The sequence below is a fragment of the Nycticebus coucang genome, chromosome 17 (assembly GCF_027406575.1).
Source record: "Nycticebus coucang isolate mNycCou1 chromosome 17, mNycCou1.pri, whole genome shotgun sequence".
NCBI lineage: Eukaryota > Metazoa > Chordata > Mammalia > Primates > Lorisidae > Nycticebus > Nycticebus coucang.
Window position 1 is genome coordinate 16,040,552 of NC_069796.1, and position 19,749 is coordinate 16,060,300.

Consider the following 19,749-nt stretch of genomic DNA (forward strand, 5'->3'; position numbering starts at 1 on the left):
TGTACTATATTCTGGAACATCAAGGCCCTGGAATGCTAAAATTGGTACTTATGATGGAGCAGTCAGGAATCGCTTAGAGGATACCAAGGGAAAGATGGCAAAACCCCAAAGAGCAGGAGAAAAATTATGCTCAAAAAAAATCTATCTTTATGAAAACAGGCCAGTGTCCCTCTATTCACTACAACTAGATCCACTGCTTGAAAATAGTCTCCTTATGGTGTCATCTGCGGCTTAAAAATTGCAAGATCCTATGAGTGATGTCTGCACACTGCATTCTGGTCTAGGAGACTAGTCCCAGCTAATCTTCTGCTCCATCTCAAATTCACCCGCTACTTTTTTACTGCATGTAAGGCGCTTTATCTCTAGTTTGTGCCTTCCCTTCCCAATGTCTTGGTAAACACCTTGTTAAGGATCTGTTTCATCTACTTTTATATCATGTATAATATCGGGCTCTGCCTTCCTTTGTCCCTTCCAGGAGAAATAATTTATGCCTCCCTCTCTCCCCTGACCAAAGGTTAACTCACCCTCTTCCCTAGCTAATTTTGACCAGCTGCAGCCTCCTCCTGAGTTCAGAGCTGCCAATTAAACTGTCCTAGGTTAGCCAGGTGTTGTTGTGCCAGGGATGAGTCCCAACTGTGCGGGTACCTTCAAGCCACAGAGTTTTCCTGTCCCAGAGCATTGATCTTGATTTTGCACCTGGGCTTCTGTTTTGGTTTCTTTCTTTAGTTCTCCAACGAATCACCTCGTGGCCCAGAATCACCCTGCTCCTCTCCAGCTGCCTGGAGTCACACAGGTGCCACACACCCTGCCCACCACACATTTAACCTTGTAAACTTGCTTTGACCTTGTAAGCAGGCACACTTGCCTAAACCTGCCGGAGCCGGACGCAGTGTTGCTCAGCTTCCCTGTAGCTGCCTCCTGACCCTGGGTAAGTGTCTTTGCGAGCTGCCGAACTATTTCCAGCTTCTAAAGTTTCGTTTTCCCAGGGTATTCATAGACTTTGCACCTGTGTACTGTTTAGCAGAAAGTAAAACTTTTGTCTCCCTAAGAACGTTTTAAATTCAGATTGCCTTGGAGACAGAATAGACAGAATGCCTTGAAATTTCCTGAGTGTCCATGACTTAGTGCTTTGAAGCTAAGAGAACACCTGAAGCGTGAATCCTTAGTATACTTCAAAACATGCAAAGACCACTGACGGTAAGGGGCTTGAGGATAATCTGGAAAAATCTGCTACTGCGTATTGATATCAATGTTGGAAATTTTAGGAGGAAAAACATTATTGATCACACTTAGTCTGCTAATATGGGTGAGAGAATCAATACAGAAAGAAACTCTAAGTGTTCTGAAATTCCACATAAATTGGGTATCTGCTTAAATGATATACATGTCCCAGATGACTGCATTGTTACTGCTTCATGTTTTCAAGAGGAAGGACTATAGTAGGTATCTGATGTAATTTCTATTTATTTACATTTGTTTTTATGATAATAAAAAGCGTTCTTGTGGAAGACTTGAGAATAAAGTCTATGAGCAAAATGAGAAAACCATTTCCTATAATCACATCACCTGATGAGAATTGTTATTGTCCATCTTTCTCTCACTTCTCATCTTTACACACATCATTTTATACCAAAATGCTTTTTGGTATCTCGCTTTTTCAATTGGCAAAAATCATAAACGTATTCTCCTACCAATAAATATGTATTTATTATCCCTTTAAATGACCATATGAAGTTCCTCGGATTGATTCCCCGTAATACAACTAATTTCCCATCAATGAATTTGATAGGGATTTATCTTTTTGCTGTTCTTAAAATGTTGCAAAAATATCCTTTGGTCTACATGTTTGAGCTCTTGTTCTTTAGTGTAAATATGCAAAAGTAGATGGCTAGCACAAAGAATAGGTAGTTTTCAATTTTTAAATATTTATTGCCAAATTGCCCTCAAAATGTTTTCTTCAGATCTCATTGTAGTTCTTTTGATTAGTTTCATTTCACCTTTGTCAAGGTGACAGGTGAAAAAAAATTGTGTAGTGGGTTCTTTTGTTTATTTAGTGGATATTTATTGAACATTTGCTATGTATCAGAAACTGTCTGATTAGGGTTATGGGAACAGAGTAAAACAAGGCAGAAAATTTCCTTTCTTTCATGAAAATATACTTGTGGTGGATGGTACTAATATGCAAACAAACAGAAAAATCTTAGCTGGTGAGATGTGCTAGCCTAAGAACTGGGGCAGCCAGTGATTGGGGAACTACATTGGGAAGGTGGTTGTGATTCCGAGAGGTGATATTTACACTGAGATCTGAATGAGAGAAGGGCACACAATGTTTCTACAGAGGAAGGTTCCCGGTGGACAGAATCGCTAGCATCAAAGTGCACAGGGAATTTTATAGCACCACTGTCCACAATAGTCAAGAGGTGGAAACCGCCCTAACATCCATGGATGGACGACTGGATAAACAAAAGTGGTCTATCTACACTGTGAAATATTATTCAGCATGGCAAAAAATTGAAGGCCTGATACATGCTGCCACATAGATGAAGAACCTTGGAAGCATGCCGCTAAGTGAAGGAAGCTGGGCACAAAAGTTCACTTATTGTAAGATTCCTACTTGTGTGAACTATCCTGAATAGATAGATTTATAGAGATACAGAGTAGATTAATTGTTGTGAGGGTCTGGGGGGGCTGGAGAGTGATAAATTAACTGGTGTGGAGTTTCCTTTGAGTGCAATGAAAATGTTTTGGAAGGTTTTGGTCTACAAAGGGTGGTTATTGAGGATATTGTTAATGTACTAAATACTACTAAATTGTACATTTTAAAATGGTTAATTGTATGTTTTGTGACTATTACCTTAATTTATAAGCATGTGGTAAGTATAGGCTTGCTCCTTTTAAGAACAGAAGGGCCAGGAGTGGGTATATATGGGAATGGTAGGGAGGTAGTTGAGAAAGTTCTGTACTTCCTTCAGGGTGGAAGATTTTAGCTTTTACCCCTTGTCAAATGGCTGTGAATGTTTGGTTACATCCTGTGGGTGAAAGGGCTTCCTACCCCTTTCCCGGTGGTGGACAGGTCTTCGTTGTCCTCCTGGAAAGCAATGGATGTGTGCTGGGCCCTGGGGCAGGACAGTTTGCTGCCCTCCGGTGGTAGCTATGGCATCTGCCTCATGAACAAGAAAGGTCTGGAGAAATGGGCGTGCTTGGGCTCCCCCCATCCCCTGTCAGAGAGCATTTGTGCAGTGGGGGTGGGAGCGTCTGTGTGTCTCCCCTGTCTTGCTCTAGGCTTGCTTATGCAAAAGGAACTACCTAGGGAGTGTGCACTTCTCATGAGTCTGAAGATCCCAGCTATTCTCTACTGGCACCTGACCTTTAAGAATTTCTTAAAATCTTAGCTAATTTCTTTCTACCTACTTACTTCTGGTAGCTGCTTCTTTTTCCTATGTCTGAAAAAGGTGAAACAGTTGTTATGTCTTGTATCTGTTGGACATGATTAATTCTCTTTGGGATTTAGTTCACTTGGTTTTCTGGTATGTTCAGCTCCAAAGAAGTTATGATTTTGTTGATTATCTAAATTTTATTTCTTGTTAGATTGGAAGTGCTATTTACTCAGGGCTTTCTAAGTTAAAGTAGAATTATGTACATAATATGTGATTATATTTCTTACATAGCACAATAAAGTATTATAATTACTTATATTTTATATATAGTTTGTGCATAGTCAAATAAGTCCAAATTTTTTTATGGTTTCTGCATATCACATTTTTAGGACAGAAAACATGTCATACAAATGTATGTCATATATACATTTACATACATTTCTCACAAAATGCTAAATTAATATTCACCTGTATGTTTTATAATATATATATATATATATATATTTTTAGAGACAGAGTCTCATTTTGTCACCCTTGGTAGAGTGCTGGGGAGTCACAGCTCACAGCAACCTCCAGCTCTTTGGCTTAGGCTGTTCTCTTTCCTCAGCCTCCCGATTAGCTGGGACTACAGGCGCCCCCAACAATGCCCAGCTATTTTTTGTTGTTGTTGCAGTTTGGCTAGGGCCTGGTTTGAACCCGCCACCCTTGGTATATAGGGTCGGCGCCCTACTCACTGAGCCACAGGCACCGCCCTGTTTTATAATATTTCATAGATTTTATTTTCATATTTAATCTATTTGGAATTTACAATAAGATTTAAAGTAATAATCTTATTTTCTTCCTCCAAATGATTAGATGAAAGCCTACTGTTTTCTTTTTTATTTGAAATGGTGCCTTTATTATATGTTTATTTTGGTTCATTTATATATTCCTTTGCAATCCATTGATCCAATCCAGTTTTTCTCCCCCACAATGCAACTAAGTTTTAATGACTGTAGCTTTATAAAGCGTTCTAACCAATGAGATAATTTCCCCTTCATTCCCCTTCCCCTTCATCTTTTTGATTATTTTATTTTTGTGGTTTTTTTTTTGGCCGGGGATGGGTTTGAACCCGCCACCTCAGGCATATGGGACCGGCGCCCTACTCCTTGAGCCACAGGAGCCACCCTTCATCTTTAAGAAAAAATTCTAGTTTATTCCTGCAATTTTTCTTCTAAGTAATCATCTTTCAGGTTCTTCCAGAGATCTCACTGGAATTTTTTTGAGGTTATATTAAATCTTTGAGCAGTTTGGTGAAGAAATAACCTATCTAAACAATATCTTCCCATTTGTAAAGTTTAGTAAACTTTTTATTATAACTTTCAACAGAATTTTAAGAATATTTGTGTCTATATAATTTGGGGGGGCTTATAAACAAGATCTATGCCCCTTATTTTCCAACTAATTATTGTTAGAATATAAGAAAATATTAATAAGAATTCACATACCTAACTCTGCTTATATGCCAAATATGATGGCAAACAATTTTGCATACTTATATCACATAATTCTGGCAACAATCCTATGAGTTAGGTAGAATTAGTTCTATTTTACACATAAAGAAAGAAAAGTTTAAAAAGCTCAAATTGTTTGGGGTGGCACCTGTGGCTCAAGGAGTAAGGTGCTGGCCCCATATACCAGGGGTGACGGATTCAAGCCCGGCCCTGGCCAAAACTGCAAAAAAAAAAAAAAAAAAGAAAAAGTCAAATTGTTTTATCTGATTTTAGAGACAAGTATATGACATATTTTGAATTTGAAAGAATAGTCTGATTTTAGTATGGTACTTTTAATTTCTACCTTATTTTAATATTTTAAACAATGATGATGGTTGTGATGATCATCAACTATGATGATGATCGTTTTAAATGATGATCCTGCATTTAAAAAAATATACATATCTGAAAGTAACACTAATTTAATGTGATTATTACTAATGAGATTCTTTTTACTTCTGTCTCTGATTTCATTGGCTAGTACTTTTAGCATTATATTAAGTACTAGAGGTAATAATAGGTAATCTTTGCTTTTTATTGTGAATGTTCTTGTTTTGTCACTAGCTAGTTGTTTAAGATAGGTTTTAAAAATATTAATGCTATTATTATTATTAATTCATCATGACTAGCAATAAGTCAAGAAGAGATCGTTAATGTTTGTCCCATGTCTATTAGAAAATCATATTTTTTGGTGTTTGAGTGACTATTTTTATGATTTACTAAATTTCCTAATATTGAAAAAACTATTATATTTCTAGAATAACTACCATTTAGTTATCACCAATTAAAAAATATACTGGTGAATTTAATACTTATTTTTAGCTTTGTTTCCCAATCGTTTATAAGTGATTAATTTTGTTGCACTTTTTGTTTGCTAATTTGATGGATTTAATATCAGAATAATTTTTAATTTTTTAAATATTTTTTAATGCTCTGGAACCAATTAGACACTTGATCTTAGCCAAAAAGCCAAGAAGCAATATGTTCTGGAACCAATTAACTACTATAGAAATTATCTGTCAAAAATTTTAAAGACCAAGTGAATTGTTTTTGAAGAATAGTTCTTCCTCAGCATTTTCAACTTCTTGAAAATTTATTGTTACATTTAGGTATTTTAATTCTTCTTGGCTTACATATGATAATTTATAGTTCCCAGAATATTATACATTATTAAGGTTTTTACAACATTGAAGTTTATTTACATTTTATAAAATATTTTCCAGATGATTTTAAAATCTGCAGTTCTGTTATATTTCATTTCTCATTTCTTTCTTATTCTACCTGATAAATCTTTCCAGAATTTGACTTTTTTTCTTTTTTTTTTTTGAGACAGTCTCAAGCCATTGCCCTGGGTAGAGTGCCATGGTGTCACAGCTCACAGCAACCTCCAATTCTTGGGCTTACGCAATTCTCTTGCCTTAGCCTCCCAAGTAGCTGGGACTGTAGGCACCAGCTGCAACCCCTGGCTATTTTTGTTGTTTTTGTTGTTGTAGTTGTCATTGTTGTTTGGCAGGCCTGGGCTGGATTCAAACCTACCAGCTCCAATGTAGGTGGCTAGTCACCTAGCTGCTGAGCTATAGGCACCAAGCCAGAATTTGACTTTTTCAATGTGCATTTTTCAAACATCCAGCTCTGAGATTTATTTATCAGTTCTACTGTTGTTGCTTTCCTGAGCCTCAGCTTACTCAGCTGTAAGTTGAAGGTAATAGTATTGACCTCATAGTGTTGTCTTCGGGTTTTGATGGGACTTGAAATACACAAAGCTCTTCCCATCCTATATCACATAGAAATCAAAAAATAGCCAATATGATCACTAGATTCTGCTTTTAAATATATTTATCTCCTCTTCCTCATTTCTATAGGTTTATTTACGGCTCTTATTTAAAAGCCTTGAGTTTCAGGTGAATTGAAGACACCTTTTTTTTTCTTTTTTCTTAGTGTAGATTTACTCTAACCCCGTAAGTTTATCTCTAAGGGTTGATATTAAAGTTCAAAATTGTCTATAACAAAGCATTGATTTCTTCTCATCTCAATAATTATATAGAATAATGGTTTCAAGAGATTTTTGTTTTGTTTTGTCCTATATTTTAATTTATGTATTGGGGTTTTTGTTTTTGTGTTTTGGTGTTTTTTGAGACTGGGTCTCACTCTGTTGTTGGGGCTACAGTGCAGTGATGTCATCATAGTTCAGGATAACCTCCAATTTCTGGGCTCAAGTGATCTTCCTGCCTCAGTCTTCTCAGACTATAGCTGTGTTCCACCATTCCTGGCAAAGGATTTTTTTTTTTTTTTGTAGAAATGGTGTCTTGCGATAGCCCAAGGAGGTCTTAAATCCTGTGCTCAAGCAATCTTCCTGCCTTGGCCTGCCAAATTGCCAGAATTACAGGTGTGAGCCATGGCACCTATATTAAGGAATAGGCCCTATTCTATTTTCACTACTAGGCATTTATTGAGGTTTTATTTGTAATGTTTCAAAATGAATGGAAAAAAATCTTCATTCTTTGAATGGCATCAAGTATCATATATAAGGATAGTAATAAATGATTATTATAAAATTGAATATTCTTATGCCCTTAAGTTAAAAAAAGGGGGAGGGTAAATTCTGATAGCTGAAGGAGTAACTAAGTCTGCCTGGAGTGAGGTTTGGAAAATTATTTAGAAAAATAAAGGTTTCACAGAAGAGATTTGGGTATGAACAAGGAATAGACTTGTAAATGAGATAGGATAAGATGGAAATGGACAAAAAATAATATTAACATAATATTCCCTCCCAAAGATGTAATACGTTTTTCTCTCTACATTCATAGATTTTTAATTTTTTTTATTAAATCATAGCTGTGTACATTGATATGATCTTGGGGCATCATTCACTAGCTTCACAGAGCGTTTGACACACTTTCATCACACTGGTTAACATAGCCTTCCTGGCCTTCTCTCAGTTACTGTGCCAAGACACTTACATTCCACATTTACCAAGTTTCACATATACACTTGTAAGATGCCCCGCTTGTATAATCCCACCAATCCCCTTCCCATTACCCACCTCCCCTCTCCCTCCCATTCCTTTCCCCCTTCCCCCTATTCTTAGGTTATAACTGGGTTATAGCTTTCATGTGAGAGCCCTAAATTAGTTTCATAGTAGGGCTGAGTACATTGGGTACTTTTTCTTCCATTCTTGAGATACCTTACTAAGAAGAATATGTTCCAGCTCCATCCATGTAAACATGAAAGAGGTAAAGTCTCCATCTTTCTTTAAGGCTGCATAATATTCCATGGTGTACATATACCACAATTTATTAATCCATTCGTGGATCGATGGGCACTTGGGCTTTTTCCATGACTTAGCAATTATGAATTGGGCTGCAATAAACATTCTGGTACAAATATCTTTGTTATGATGTGATTTTTGGTCTTCTGGGTATATGCCCAGCAGAGGGATTACAGGATTGAATGGCAGATATATTTTTAGATGTCTAAGTGTTCTCCATATCTCTTTCCAAAAGGAATGTATTAATTTGCATTACCACCAGCAGTGTAGAAGTGTTCCCTTTTCTCCACATCCATGCCAACATCTCTGGTCTTGGGATTTTGTGATATGGGCTAATCTTACTGGAGTTAGATGATATCTCAAAGTAGTTTTGATTTGCATTTCTCTGATGATTAAAGATGATGAGCATTTTTTCATATGTCTGTAGGCCGTGTGCCTGTCTTCTTCAGAGAAGTTTCTCTTCAAATCCCTTGCCCAGCCTGCGATGGGATCACTTGTTCTTTTCTTGCTTATACGTTTGAGTTCTCTGGGGATTCTGGTTATTAAACCTTTGTTGGAGACATAACCTGCAAATATCTTCTCCCATTCTAAGGGCTGTCTGCTTGCTTTACTTACTGTGTTCTTGGCTATGCAGAAGCTTTTTAGTTTGATCAAGTCCCAGTAGTGTATTTTTGAAGCTGCTTCAATTGCCTGGGGGGTCCTCCTCATAAAATACTCGCCCAGCCCGATTTCTTCAAGGGTTTTCCCTGCACTCTCCTCTAGTATTTTTATAGTTTCATGTCTTAAGTTTAAATCTTTGATCCAGTTAGAGTCTATCTTAGTTAATGGTGAAAGGTGTGGGTCCAGTTTCAGTCTTCTACAAGTTGCCAGCCAGTTCACCCAGCACCATTTGTTAAATAGGGAATCTTTTCCCCACTGAATGTTTTTAATTGGCTTGTCAAAGATCAAATAACGGTAAGTAGCTGGATTCATCTCTTCGTTCTCTATTCTGTTCCAGACATCCACTTCTCTGTTTTTGTGCCAGTACCATGCTGTTTTGATCACTATTGATTTATAATATAGTCTGAGGTCTGGTAGTGTGATTCCTCCTGCTTTGTTTTTATTTCTGAGTAATGTCTTGGCTATTTGAGGTTTTTTCTGATTCCATATAAAATGAAGTATTATTTTATCAAGATCTTTAAAGTATGACAGTGGAGCTTTAGTAGGGATTGCATTAAAATTGTATATTGCTTCGGGTAGTATGGACTTTTAAACAATGTTGATTCTTCCCAGCCATGATCATAGTATGTTTTTCCATTTGTTAACATTTTCAGCTATTACTTTTCTTAGAGTTTCACAGTTCCCTTTGTTAGATAAACTCCCAAGTATTTCATCTTCTTTGACACTACTGTGAATGGAATAGAGTCCTTAACTGTTTTTTCAGCTTGACTATTGTTGGTATATATAAAGGCTACCGATTTATGAATGTTGATTTTGTAACCTGAGATGCTGCTGTATTCCTTGATCACTTCTATGAGTTTTGTAGTAGAATCCCTGGTGTTTTCCAGATATACAATCATATCATCTGCAAAGAGCAAAAGTTTGATCTCTTCTGACCCTATATGGATACCCTTGATTGCCTTTTCTTCCCTAATTGTGGTGGCTTGAACTTCCATTACAATGTTAAAGAGCAGTGGAGATAATGGGCAGCCTTGTCTGGTTCCTGATCTGAGTGGAAATGATTTCCATTTAACTCCATTCAATACGATATTGGCTGTGGGTTTGCTGTAGATGGCCTCTATCAGTTTAAGATATGTCCCTTCTATACCAATTTTCTTAAGTGTTCTGATCATGAAAGGATGCTGGATATTATCAAAAGCTTTTTCTGCATCAATTGAGAGAATCATATGGCCTTTGGTTTTTAATTTGTTTATGTGCTGAATTATACGTATAGATTTACATATATTGAACCAGCCTTGAGACCCTGGGATAAAACTGACTTGGTCATGATGCATAATTTGTTTGATGTGTTGCTGGATTCTGTTTGTTAGGATCTTGTTGAATATTTTTGCATCTATATTCATTAGTGATATTGGTCTATAATTTTCTTTTCTTGTTGGTACTTTTCCTGGTTTGGGCATCAGGGTGATGTTTGCTTCATGGAACGTGTTTGGTAGTCTTCCTTCTTTTTCTACATTTTGGAACAGGTTGAGTAATATAGGTACTAATTCCTCTTTAAAGGTTTGGTAGAATGCTGATATGAAGCCATCTTGTCCCGGGCTTTTCTTTTTAGGGAGATTTTGTATGGTTGATGTTATTTGCGAACTTGATATGGGCCTGTTCAACATTTCCACTTGATTCTGGCTAAGTCTTGGAAGGTGGCGTGCTTCCAAGTATTGGTCAATTTCCTTCAGATTTCCATATTTCTGAGAATAAAGTTTCTTGTAATATTCATTAAGGATTTTTTGAATTTCTGAGGAGTCTGTTGTTATTTTGTCTTTGTCGTTTCTGATTGACGAAATTAGAGATTTTACTCTTTTTTCCTGGTTAGGTTAGCCAAAGGTTTATCTAGTTTATTGACCTTTTCAAAAAAACAACTTTTTGATTTATTAATCTATTGTATAATTCTTTTGTTTTCAATTTCATTTAATTCTGCTCTAATTTTGGTGATTTCTTTTCTTCTACTGGGTTTGGGGTTGGAATGTTCTTCCTTTTCCAGTTGCTTGAGATGTCCCATTAAGTTGTTAACTTCCTCTGCATCCGTTCTCTTGAGGAAGGCTTGCAGTGCTATAAATTTCCCTCTTAGGACTGCCTTTGCAGTGTCCCAGAGGTTCTGATAATTTGTGTCTTCATTGTCATTTTGTTCCAAAAAATTGGCAATTTCCTTCTTAATCTTATCTCTGACCCAGCTATCATTCAGCATAAGGTTATTTAACTTCCATGTTTTTGTATCAGTATGCAGATTCCTGTTGTTACTGAGTTCAACTTTTTTTCCATGGTGGTCTGAGAGGATGCAAGGAATAATTTCTATTTCTTTAAATTTACTGAGGTTAGACTTGTGACCTAGGATATGATCAATTTTGGAGTATGTTCCGTGGGCTGATGAGAAGTATGTGTATTCAGTTTTGTATGAATGTTGTAGTATGAATGCATGAAGTATGTGTATTCAGTTTTGTATGAAATGTTCTGTAGATGTCTGCTAAATCCAAATGTTGTATGATTAGGTTTAAATCTAAAATTTCTTTGCTCAGCTTCTTATTGGAGGATTGATCCAACACTGCCTAAGAAGTGTTGAAATCTCCAACTATTATGGAGCTGGAGGAAATCAAGTTGCTCATGTCTGTTAGAGTTTCTCTTATAAATTGAGGTGCATTCTGGATTGGTGCATAGATATTAATAATTGAAATCTCATCATATTGAGTATTGCCCTTAACAAATATGAAGTAACCATTTTTATCCTTCCTTACTTTTGTTGGTTTAAAGCCTATTGTATCTGCAATTAGAATTGCAACACCTGCTTTTTTCTGATTACCATTTGCCTGAAAGATGGACGACCATTCTTTCACCCTGAGTCTATATTTATCTTTTAAGGTAAGATGTGACTCTTATATGCAGCAAATATCTGGCCTGAGTTTTTGTATCCAGTCAGCTAACCTGTGCCTCTTTAGAGGACAGTTTAAGCCGTTCACATTAATGGAGAATATTGATAAGTCTGGTAAAATTTTGGGTATCGAGTTTTTTGAAAGTCCAGTGGACATTTTTAATCCTTTCACTACTGTGGAAGTTGGAGTTTGATTCACAAGTTTCCGAGTGAGTTTACTTTTGTGACACAGGATTTGGCTGGTCATTATGGAGGATAGGTCTGAGAATATCCTGAAGAGCTGGTTTGGTTATGGCAAATTTCTTTAGCATATGAATGTTATTAAAGTATTTAATTTCTCCATCATAAATGTAACTCAGCTTAGCTGGATACAGGGTCCTGGGTTGAAAATTATTTTGCTTTAGGAGATTAAAAGTCAATGACCACCCTCTTCTGGCTTGAAAAAGTTTCAGCAGAGAGATCTTCTGTCATTCTAATATTGTTTCATTTTTAGGTAATGGATTTCTTATGTCTGGCTGCTTTCACAATTTTCTCCTTCATATTAACTTTAGTGAAGTTAATTATGGTATGCCTGAGGGATATCCTATTCAGATTGAGTCATGCTGGGGTTCTGAAACTGTCTGCTATCTGAATTTCAGAATCTGTTGGCATGTCTGGAAAATTCTCTTTCATAATTTCATGGAGAAGGGCCTCTGTGCCTTGCGAGGCCACTTCATCGGTTTCAGGGATTCCAATGAGGTGGATATTAGCCTTCTTTGAATTATTCCAGAGCTCTCTGAGAGAGTGATCTGTTTTTGCTCTCCATTTTTCTTCCTCTTTGGGATCAAAGGCTTTGTCTTCAATGTCAGAAGTCCTTTCTTCTGATTGCTCCACTCTGTTACTGAGGGCTTCTACTGTATTTTTCAGATCTTTGAGGGCTGCAAATTCTTGCTTCAGTGTGTCAAAATCTTTGGTGGTTTTGTCTTTAAATTTGTTAAATTCTTGAGACAACTTTCGAATTTCTCCTCAAATTTCTAATTCCAAATTTTCCTCCATTCTCTTAATCTTGTTTGCGATCCAAATTCTGAATTTGATTTCTGACATCTCGGCCAGCTGTTTGTGAATGGGATCTTCAGTTCCATCTGCCATATCTTTCTTTGGGGGTGGGGTGATCTATTTTGGTTATTTATGTTACCAGAGTTCTTCTGCTGATTCCGCCCCATGATTGTTTTACACCGTTTGATTTTTCCCTGAGCTTTGTCAAGGACCTGTACAGTGCTATGGCCTGAGAATCTGGGGACCTGTTTGGTTTGGTGGGGCTAAGTGGTTCTGTCTTGTTTTCAGCTGGTCTCTTTTCAACCTTAGTGAAACAGTTACTCTGGGTTGAAGTTTCAGCTGTGGAGAAATACCAGCAATTAAGTCACCCTACACCCCACAGGCAACAGTTGGAAAAGGAAAATCAAACCTTCCTACAAACACACACCCAGGGCACCACCTGAATATTCCTTGGGCGATTGGCTCTGTTCAAAAAGTCAAAATCATTTGTCTCAGTCAGCACCTGTCTCAGGTGGAAGAGTTTAAAAGGTCTGTGGCAATTGGATTGCAGGGGTCTGGTGACTACTCGGCTAGGCCACTGCGCTCTGCCTCTATCTAGCAGGGGGAGGTGAGGCCCGACAACTTCGGGCACATGACGGAGGCTGGTGGGTGTTCACTCAGTTCCAATCCCACCCCTGATTGATTTTACTGACTGAATAGAACAGAACAACTTTGCAGGAATTTGTTTCTGTCCCTGCTAAATTACCCTGCAGAAGAGAAGCTGTTTTGAGTTCCCAGAGCCTGTGCCTCAGGCCCTGTCTTTGCTCCTGCAGGTTTGTATTCAGTTAGCTGTCAGTTCTAGCCACCTGTTTTCCTTTGTCTATAGGGTGATGATCCCCTGAGGGCTGGGTGTGTCTTAGGCTCAGTAAAGTGGTCCGCTGGGTCAGCCCCACCCTGGGAACTTTCCGGTTCTGCTCGTGTGTTTCTAGTCCCCGCGTTCCACCCAGGCAGGTACTGCCTCAGGCAAACCCTTTGCTCACTGTGTTTCCATCCCAGATCTGTTCCATGGTGGTTGCCACCTGAGTAGATGCCCAGCCTCCTCTGGTTGCCCAGGGAGACAGGGGGTGTGGCTTCAGAATATCTGGGAGTGAGCCCTATTGTTGCCAAAAGAGGGCTGCTGTTCTGCGCCTTGGGGCACTGCTGCTCCAGTGTGGTTCCCTCTCAGCCCTCTGTCCTCTCCTCACTCCCATTCCACAGAGTCAGCACTGACCAGCTGTATTTTAGGCCCTGTCCACATCCCTCGAGAAATCACCCAAGAATCTAGACTCCTGGGGGGCAGGCCTCCAGACCTCAGAGTGAGAGTGGAGGGGAGTGCTGGGAGCTCAGAGTTGCAGGTAGAGAATATGTTCAGTTTTATACAGTTTTATGCCTGGCAGGAAAATGCTGTGGCACCCTATTAGGGGAGGTAGGTCCAGTTTTTAGAGGGTCTCTCCCGTGGAGTGTAGTGGGAGGACCTTTGAACTCTGCTCATTTGTTTGTGGGACACTCCAAGCTGTTATCATGGGGGAGGGGACTCCCATCTGCTTGGTGATGGAATTTGTACCTTTTGCATGTATCCTTGGGGTAGCAGCTCGCCTCAGCAGGGTTGATGTGCATTCTTCAACCTTTTCTCTTAATGCAGCTCTAATCCACCAGGTTACTTCTAAATTTCTGTCCTTTAACTCTCCTTCAGTCAGCCATCTTCCACAATAGGAAATTTCAATTATGGCTGTTTTTTTATACGGGATCCTTTTGTTTTTCCCCCTCTGTGTAGCACTTTACTTGGATACATTGTTAAGAATTGCAAAGCAGGGCGGCGCCTGTGGCTCAAGGAGTAGGGCGCCAGTCCCATATGCCGGAGGTGGCGGGTTCAAACCCAGCCCCGGCCAAAAAAAAAAAAAAAAAAAAAGCAGTATCACCAATACGACACTCTGGTCTCTACCCTTTGTTTAATGGGAGTTACTGAATTTTAATAAATATTATTCGACATATTGTTTAAAAAAGGTTATGTTCAAAATGATAAATACATGCACATGTGTACTTACTCAAACACGTGGAGACTTCTTGTGAGCATTATTTTACCCAGCTTTGTTTTTGTAAGGAAAAAATGAAAGGTATGACTCATATTTTCTTTGGGGGAGAAGTTTTAGAATTAAACTTCACATGATATGCAAAATAAATGAGCTCCAACAAACTGTTCTGCAGTGGGAGTTCTGCTTTCATGATGTAAACTCATTTGTCAAAATAATAGATGCCATGTCTATGTGGATGACCTATATGGCATCTCATTAACTTGGTTTGATTAGAGAGAGAATCTATTTAGTTGAGTCTGAGGAAGATTCTCTATAAAATTGAGGGTCTCAAAGTGGGGGAGAAGCCAAAACTAAACAGTAAGATTATAAATTCATTTTTCAAACAACTTTTGATGCGCAAAGCCACAGAAGAAATCAGAATTATCTCTGGACATCTTTGTGCTATGATAACAACCACTTATCTGTGTATAAATTGCTGGAACATTGCAGTGTGCAACATGTTTAATAATACCATGTGAGAAGTTGCTCATAAGAGCTGATTATATCTGTTAATTTCCTGGTTATTTTAGGAGCCAACTTAATAAGTATTTATTGTTATAGAACAATAGGAATAAAATCAATCATTGATGTATGCCTATAAATATTTATCTGTTCTAATTATTAGGGCTAACTTGAATTGCATCTTCTCCTTGCCAAATGGCAGTTGAATTCATTGTAGAGATGTTCACATCTTTGACTCATTAAAAATGATGACAATGGGCCTGTTTTCAGTTGTCTCTATTGGTTGCCATAGTTTCCTAGGATCCAGTGATTCCCAGTTTCCATGGGCACACCACTGGGCAGGGCTGAAATGCTTCCTCTTATGATGCAAAGGTAAATCTGGGAACATCGTCTGTCTAAAATTGCATTTATGAAGGTTTCAAGATGGAGGCATTAAAAAATAAAATAAAAGCAACTTCTCTTGGTCAAACAAGGTACAAGAATAAATAAATGGTAGCTAATTGCAGGCAAGTAGCCACAGCCATAACAATAAGATTCATTTATAAAGTAAAGAGAAAATGAGGAGAATAAGAAAGGAAGAGAGACACAGGGAAGGAGAGTGTGGAGCTAAGGAGCTCCAGACGTTGTTAGGTGATTTGTATCATCGAGTTAAACATAACTTTTAAAACATGGTCTAATTAGAGGTGCTTTAACAGTTAAAGTACTGATTTTATTCTTTCATTTTATATTGACTCCAGCTTTTAGCACCACGTTACTTTTTGTTGAGTGTGTTTCAGTGAAAAATAAACTCTCCTACACAAAGAATTTTGTAATCCTGAAGGCTGTTTCCTTTATTGTTAAATCAAGCTCAGTTCTGCAAGTTCCCAAGTTAACATTTTTTGTTTTGTGTGTAGATTTCCTTTGCCTTTTCTTTTCCTGTTTCTTATTTTGTGTGCTTTTCCTTTGATTTGTTTCTAGCGCTCACCAACCTACTTTTTCCACAGTCTTTACTGCAGCTGTCTTTTTTTTCTTAAATTATTACCTGACATATGCTTTTGGTTCCTGGTTGGATGTTTTATACTTTTGTGTCCTCTTTGCTGCCTGATATGAATTGCAGAGATAATTTACTAAGCTGTTTTGATTTTTATTGGACCTGACTATTCAATGTATATATTGCTGCCCCTGAAGTTCACCAAGAAATACCTGGTTTGTTCATTACTTGCTACCGTCTGTATTGTTTGATTGAAGGAGAGATCTATCCTTCTTCTACTCATCCTATGTTCATGAAGGAGGTCCCTGTAACAAAAGACAAATTAACAAGACAGAGCATAAAATTTATTTAATATAAGTTTTGAGTGACATTGGAGCCTTCATAAGGAAATAGATAGACCTTTGTATTTTTGTGATAGATTTGATGAAGAAGTTGATAGTCTTGGAGAAATATGATGAAATTACCTAGTATTAATGTAGTGAGAATTGGTGAGGGGGCATAGCAAGCCTGTTTGTTCAGATTCTTCTCTGTGACCTTGTTGTGTTAATAATGTTTTAAACTAAATTGGTTGGCAAATCCATTGGTTTTGAATTTATTGGGGACAATTTTCAAGTAGTTAAGCAAATCTTTCAGAATGTGCATTACTCTGAAGTAAAAAAAAAAATACTCAGTTTACCAGCAAATCAAATTCAGTAGTTATATTAAAATAATAATATTCCATGAACAATTGTATGACTATAAGGCTGAGTCATATAGAAAATCTATTGGGGGAAAAAATGAAATCTATTGAAAATATAATACACTATGTTCTTGGATAAATGAAAAAAAATCATTTCAGGATTGCTAAAACAGCATTTGGCAATACTTGTCATAGATTTCAGATGACAAAAAATTAAAAAATAAAAAAATAGAAAAAATTAGAATAAAATTTTTTATTACAATTAAGAAATGTATATGTTGTATAGTTATATCAATCTGTATAATCAAAATAAATCTGATCTACAACCAAAGTCAGAAACAAGAGAACACTCACAATCACTACTATTTTTAACATGTTTATTAAGGTGTAATTTCTTTTGTAATAAAAAAACTAGATGCATTTAATGCATATGATTAGATAAATTTTGGTATATGTTTACACTGTGAAACCATTACTACATATAAAATAATGCATATATTCATCCCCCCTGAAATTTTTCTGTAGCACTTGGTAATCCTTAACATCTTCCCTGGCCCATTCCTCAACCATCACTAAAGAGAAGAGCACTACTATAGAATTCTAGAAAATGCAAACTAATCTTTGGTAGATGAGGATTATTGCCACTATTTTTCATTTTAGTTCTGGAAAACAGTAGCAAGTATTATGAAATATGAGAAAGAAACAAGGGGTAAAAATGTTTGAAATCAATAGCTTTCTTATATAGAAACATTAATTAGAACATTTAGCTGAAAGAAAAACTATTGCTAATAGCAATTAAAAATTAAAATATTTAGATATGAACAAAAATTATGAAAAACATGGGAAATTGCCTTAAACCTACAAAAAGTGCAAATTTAGTCTAAAAAATAATCTATATATTCATGCAATCACCATGAAAATATCAACAGTTTTTTCTAAAACCTAAAACAATGTTAAAATCTATTTTGAAAAATAAATAACAAGACCAACTGGAAAAATTCTGAGAAAATATAGAGAATAATTCTATAAGATGTGAAAAGATAATGACTATACTAGATATTGTGGAAGAAATATAGAGATAAAAAAATAAAATACAGAGTTTATTACTTGGGATAAGCTAGGTAGTAACAAATTAACGCTGAAATATTAGAGGTCTGGCCAGGCACGGTGGCTCCCACTTGTAATCCTAGCACTCTGGGAGGCTGAGGTGGGTAGACTACTTGAGTTCAAGAGTTAGAGACCAATCTAAGTAAGAGCAAGACCCCATGTCTAAAAAAATTGCTGGACATTGTGGTTGGTGCCTGTGTAGTCTTAGCTATGCAGTAGGCTGAGGCAAGAGGATCTCTTGAGCCTAAGAGTTTGAGGCTGCTGTGAGTTATGACTCCATAGCACTCTATCCAAGGCAACAAAAAAAAAAAAAAAAAGAAAGAAAGAAATCTTTGAGATTTAATATAATGGTGGTTGATCAATGAAATGCTGCCAGAGGCCCAAAGCTATGTAGTCACTCAGGGGCCTGATCTAATGTTGACTCCCACTCATGCTGCCACCATGAGCTCCAACCTAGAGCCTTTCCTCTGTCTTCCCAGTAGTTTAAGAGAGCTTGGAGGATCACACATGGTTATTTCCCCTGTCTCAGCCTAGAAATGTAGTACTTACCTCAAAAATGGCCTTACCTCAGCAGGGGACACTGAGAAGCACTGGCTTCTGTGTACCCAAGAAATACTAGAAATGTCTATGATGGAAAGTTCAGACACAGTCCCCTGTACACATGGGAATATAGTTTTCAGTATAAGTGCCTCTTCAGACTCATCAGGAAAGAGGACTATTACTCAATGGTCTGGTTGTAAAGTGTTACATGCTAGTGTTGAATGAGAAGCAACAGGCAAGATCCCACCCTCCCTCTTATACCAATATAAATTCCAAATGGAAAAACATTTGAGAAGAAATGAAATCCTAGAAGGAAGAAGGGATAAATCTGAAGTTTGGATGACAACAAACTTAGAGAAAAACAAGTAGTTAACTAAAAATACGAACAACCCAAAGAAAATGATGAGATGTTTCAAATTCGGAATATATAAATTTTTAAATTCTTTATTAAATAACTGTGTACATTAATGCATTTATGAGGTACAATGTGCTGAATTGATATACAATGTGGAATGCTTACCACATAACCGTCTCTAAATTTGGAATTTAAAAGCAATTTTAAAAGGCAATTTCAAATTCATTCATGAGTCATTACAAATAAAAAGTCATTTTGTTCTATCCGCAAAATGCAAAATTTATTCCACATGGTAGTATTTGGCTAGTGAGTACAGAAGACGCAGTGGAATTGGCCACGTCCCTATTGACTGCCTCCTTGAGTTGACCTAATTTTCATAGACTGGACATGCACCACATGTATGTATCAGTGCAGTAGACCGAGTTCCTTACATTGACCACCTCTCCATGTTGACCAGTTTGTTGGGTTGTCGACTTATGGAAGTTCTACTGTATTTCTTTTCAAAAAGGGAACCAAAGCTTTTCTTTTAAAAAACTGACCAAACACAAATGTTCTGCTTTTATTATAATATAAGAAAGCATCTGAGAAAACAAAAGTAAGATAAATGCACCTTAATTTTTAAAGTCTTCATTTTTGAAATCATTAAATGGTAATGTCTATGTTTTTATGTGTAGAAGTCATATGATCTTCATTGTGATGAAAAGAACTTCTTGAGTCTACATAGAATCTTATCCAGTCAAGTTTCTTTTACTTT

General features: G+C 37.0%; 1 long non-coding RNA gene across 1 annotated transcript in view; it reads left to right on the forward strand.

Moving 5' to 3' along the window:
- The first annotated feature begins 760 nt into the window (after positions 1–760).
- LOC128569291 (uncharacterized) overlaps positions 761–19,749 on the forward strand; it is a 59,214-nt gene continuing 40,225 nt past the window's right edge. Inside the window, exon 1 of the long non-coding RNA XR_008375303.1 lies at positions 761–928. This is a non-coding gene — a long non-coding RNA (uncharacterized LOC128569291). The remainder of the gene's footprint in view (positions 929–19,749) is intronic.